This window comes from Triturus cristatus, chromosome 2_2 (assembly GCF_964204655.1).
Source record: "Triturus cristatus chromosome 2_2, aTriCri1.1, whole genome shotgun sequence".
Classification (NCBI taxonomy): Eukaryota; Metazoa; Chordata; class Amphibia; order Caudata; family Salamandridae; genus Triturus; species Triturus cristatus.
Window position 1 is genome coordinate 733,872,188 of NC_140582.1, and position 5,471 is coordinate 733,877,658.

General features: G+C 38.2%; 1 pseudogene; it reads left to right on the plus strand.

Moving 5' to 3' along the window:
• Window positions 1-3,905: 3,905 nt before the first annotated feature.
• Window positions 3,906-5,034, plus strand: LOC146862723 (mitogen-activated protein kinase 11 pseudogene; annotated as a pseudogene).
• Window positions 5,035-5,471: the final 437 nt, after the last annotated feature.

The following is a 5,471-nucleotide window of genomic DNA, read 5'->3' on the forward strand; positions in this document are numbered from 1 at the left end:
CTTCTGGCCTGATAGTGAATACTCAATTTGGCTTCAGGAAGGGAAGGGGAACAACTGAGCAGTGCCTCAACCTGTCTATGATTATGGGCAAGTACATGAAGGCCAGGGGTGTTTCAATCCACTTGGCCTTCATGGACTTGTCCAGTGCATTTGACATGTTTTGCGGGGAAAGTTGTTGTCACTAATGGACACTTAGGATTTGAGGAACCGCTTGTTACCCTGTCGCGCAGATTACATGCATCTACTGCTGTAGCTATCCTGTATGGTCCAGGGGGAGAAAAGACTAAGCCAATTGCCTAAACTGAGGGAGTGCGCCAGGGTTGTATATTGGCTCCCTTTTTATTTTTAATATATACTAATGGTTTAGAACACTTTTTATTACAACAACACTTGGATTACCCAAGAATAGGAGGTAAACGGGTACCTTTATTGTTCTATGCAGACAATACAGACCTGATGACCCTAACAGCTAATAGTCTACAAAAAATGTTTGAATGCATTTACTGAGTTTATGACAGGACTGGAACTTAAGGTTAATTTTAGTAAATATTTCATTATGGTTTGTGGTTCAAACAAATCTAAAACATGCAAATATTTAGTAAATTATGCTGCTATTGACAAAGTGACAAATTTTACTAATTTGGGGAATCTTTTTAATAACAAACTAAGATGGGAACACTTGATTACGACAAGCCTACAACAAACTAGTAGAATAGAGGGGCTCTTTCGTTTTGCCAGCAAACTTGGTCATAAGCCAATAGCTGAATTGAAAACATTGTATAAATCCAAATGTTTGTCAGTGGCCACCTATGGGGCAGGAGTATGGGGATATTACAAAAATGCACAGATTCAAATATTAGAGAACACATTTTTAAAAAGACTTACTCATCCCCAGTAGTTCCTCCACTTTATTCTGTCACTCTGAGGTGGGTTTAGATTACGTGACTGACAGAATTCATATTGCCCTCTTGCTTCTATGGGGAAAATGTGGATCTCAGATGAATTATTATTCTCTAGAGGTATCTTAAGAGACTGCATGAATCTTGACAATGCAAAGGTGGTCCCATGGCTACGCTATGTCAAGGAAACTTTTTATAAGATAGGCCTTGAAGATTTTTATGATAACCCGGAGTCTATTCAACCCAATATGAAAATGGTCATTAAAAACGCATATTATGCTGTTTTAAGTTTGTCTAACCAGGTCAGGGACACAGTGGATCGTGCACTTTTAAATCAGCAACAATTTTATTTGTCTTTTACAACCCAGGTTTATTTGCGTTTTTTAATGACTATATTTCGTTTAAGCACACTGCACTTTCTTGTGGCTTTTCCGATACAGGGGGGTTGGTGTGAAAGACTTTCCCCCCTGCCCATGTAACAATGTAGACCAACAGAGTACAATGCACCTTATGCTTTTTTGCACACTCTATAAAGATCCAAGAGCCCGCTTTATTAAGCCTATTTTAAGGGATATTCGTCCCTGCTCTTCTAAAAAGAGGGTTTTAATTATTTGAGGTCGCTATCAACTATCACCATTTGCAGGTCTGTGCTTAGTTTTATCAAAATTGGCTTTTTAATTAGGAAATGTTACGAATCGTAAATTGATTTTATTGAATCTACTTAACCTGATATTAACTCTTGTGCATTGTTTTCTAAACCTTGTGTAGAAATGTTATTTTAAAATGAATGTATGACTTTTTGTAAACTTTTATGGTTCATTTGAATCGAATAAAGTTACTTGACTTGACTTGGTAATAGTCCAACCTGTACTGCCAGACTAGGTCCCCAACTCCTAGGTTCCTTATGTTCCAGTTCTCTTTTGATCGATCCCATTTTGCATCACAAATGCGTCATTTCATATGTCTCAGACCCCAGTCTACAGTGTGCCTGATTAGGTGTTCTGATCCTAACTACTTTCATTGGGTAAAGTATGAAGTAGTTCAGATGGGTGTATATTTGTTGTCAATATAGCTATTGATCCAGAGTCATCACTGCCTGGTGCATTTCACAATAGTATTTGCGGTATTTGGACATGGCCTTGTCTGCCTGGGCCATTTGTTTGAGGGGGAACTTTGTGCACTTTCATGGTAGATATGAATTTGAATTAGACACAAATTGGCTTTGCCAAGTGATGGGATTTTAATTATCTGCAGATAAGAGATTTGTTATAGGGGGTTCCGTCAGACAGTCAATCTACTAGAAAAATACGATATAGGTTACATTTAAAGCATACAATTCCAAATCAGAATACCATCAGCTTATACTTACAAAAATAATTTGTCAAATACAAATAGCACAGAATTTTATTTTCAAATCAGGTCATATCAGATACCAAATCCAGTGATATACAGATAAATAAAATAGGCAAATAATAATCATGGCACTAATCACACCTTTTCCTCATTGCTAAAACTGTGCGAATAATATTTAATACTGCACACCTAGGTTCTTGTGTCTCAAGATGTTGTAAATATATCATGCCTTGCTTGTAACATCTTATAACGTGCCCACAGAATTGAGACTACAACTTGTTCCCTGAAGGTTCTATATAAAGTGCAAAATAATGTAAGATGAGTAGTACTTTGTTGTCATGAGTTGTCAAGGGACAATTTGACAGGCTTGTAAACCAGCCTACCTGATAGGGGAAGGCTACCAAAAAGTGTAAAGTACAAAGGCAAAAGCAAGTAAAATAAAAGACATATTGAAAATTACTCACAGTATTCAAGTGGGCCTCTATTCTAGGGGAAGGTATGAGGGAATTATACAAGGTTAAACTCAGCATGTATTGAGATTTTGCTGCCCTCTCCTTTAACCATAAGAACGAAGTTCAAATCCTTAATTAGTGTTTTTATGGATTTATCAATCAACTCAGGATTGCAGAAGTATTCTGGGACATCAAGGTCTGACATAGACCATTTAATATGAGGCGAGCCATGGGATTTCTAGTGAAATATTGAAGCAATCTTTTAATACTAGACTTGAAAATGTTCCTCCTGATTAGAGCCAAATTTTAATCCAAAATAAAAGAGGGACTCATCGTATAGTATGAGTATCTGATACATAATATACCCCTAATTCACTGTGACAAATACGGGTAGCAGTACTCATATGTACCGAAAGGAGTGTTTATAAAAAAGCGTTTTCTGCTCTTTGGAGAGCACCAGAGTTAACGTGACCTCATATACCTGCTCCGTATAGAGCTACTGGAATGCATTTACTATTATACAACTGTAACATCACCCTTGGGGGTCTGTGCTTTGAGCCTGTTGGCAAAGCAAAAAATTACCTCAGCCTCCCTTGCAAATTGCTGTAATCTGGTATTTATCAACTGCCCCCACTGCAATGAAGGGTCAAACATAATTCTCAATCAATTAAATGGAGTGACCTTACTGACCTCCACCCCCCACAATAAAATATGATTTAGATTTCATATTTCTCGGTCCAATTGTCAAAGTAAAAGATTTTCTACAATTTACCTTTAAATCAAGATTACTTATAAGAGAGGGTTAATAATAGTTTTACAAACTTTAATAAGATTTCACTAATGGACTTGTGAGAACAGTGCCCTAGCTTAGGTAGTGAATATATGGTGGACTACAATGAGGATCTGGCTGGTTACATAAACTAAACATGAAGATAAGTATCTGCCAGATGCATTTTAGAGATTATCATGGATTTTGGCCTCCAGTTTCAGGCCCATCATACAGTGCAGGCACTAGATTACTCACCCCCTCAGCTTTATAGCTGGAAATCAAAGAACAATTGCAACTGTCTCAAGGGTGGCACTGTCCCTTGCTCACAATGCCAATGGATATAAACTACACCAAACTGCAGAACCCCAATCTGGGCAACGATGGTCTTGGGTTGGCCCTTACAGCGGAGCCTGGCTCAGACACTGCCTGAAGATGTCAGCAAATGTGGGCTGTTATTGGCAGTATCTGAACAAAACTGCGTGGAAGCGCCCAGACGCTACACCAACCTCAGCCCGTGGGCTTTGGCACCTACGGTTCCATCTGCTCAAGGTATGATACCAAAACGAGGCAAAAGGTGGCAGTTAAAAAGCTTTTAAGGCCCTTCCAGTCACTTATTGATGCAAGAAGAATTTACAGGGAAATTAGGTTACTCAAGCATATAAAACATGGAAACGTGATAGGATTGCTGGATGTGTTTACGCTTCCAACTTCAAATGAAAATTTTAGTGAAGTTTACCTTGTGAAAAATGTAATGGGTGCTGACTTAAATAATATTGTGAATTGCCAGAAATTAACAGATGACCATATACAGTTTCTTATAGACCAGTTGCTTCGAGAACTTAAGTATATTCATTCTGCTGGGATTATCCAGCGAGACTTAAAGCCTAGCAATCTAGCGGTGAACGAAGACTGGGAGCTCAGGATTTTAGATTTTGGGTTAGTCTGACAAACAGATGATGAAATGATAGGATATGTAGCAACAAGATGGCACCGGGCTCCAGAAATCATGTTGAATTGGATGCACTACAATCAGTTGACATTTGGTCTTTTGGGTGTATCATGGCAGAACTACTGAAAGGCAAGGCCCTTTTTCCAGGAAACAATTATATTGACCAGTTAAACAGAATCATGGAAGTTGTGGGTACACCTTCTGAAGATTGTCTCCTCTGAGCATGCTAGAAGGTATATTGAGTCCTTGTCACATTTGCCTCATCAAGATTTGAAATAAGTATTCCGTGGTGCCAATCCACTTGTGGTGTATCTTCTTGAGAAAATGCTCATATTGGGCAGTGATAAGCGGATAACGACCACTGAAGCTCTTGCCCACCCTTACTTTCTGAAGTATCATGACCCGGATGATTAGCCAGAGGCTGAAGTCTATGATGAGTCAATAGAGAATAAAGAATGTACCATACAGGAATGGAAAGAAAAAGTTGTCAGTTTTAAGGAACCGGATTTTAATATTGAAAACCTGGAGATAGAACAATGTTTGGATAGAACAGTGACTGGAATCAGAGTAACTTGTGTGCTCTGCCACAGAAGAAAGACTTTTAAAATATAGCACTACACTTGTAGAAAAGGGTTTATTATCTAAGGATCCTGAAGATGAAGTTGAAGCCCGTAATGTGAAATTTGGACCAGGGACTCTGCTTTCACCTTGTATCAGGATTGTAATCCTAGAATACACTCTAAGCTGAGATAATGCACTGTTAATGTCTACCAAGGTGCACTGAGTACTTTGTTGATCTGTGTGATATTTGTGCATGTCTTGCAGGAGTTATGCTGCCAAAATCAAGTTTGCATTATATTTCTAGTGTTGGCAATGTACCTACAATTGGAGCATGAATGTATGTAAAAATGAAATGTGACGTACAAAAGTGTTTTCTCACATAATTCAGAATTATATTTTTTATTTATAGTCAGTGCCTTTCAGGAAAAATGGAGCATGGTAGAAAGTAATAGGTAGTAGTGAAACGTGTGATGATATGATCAGTATGC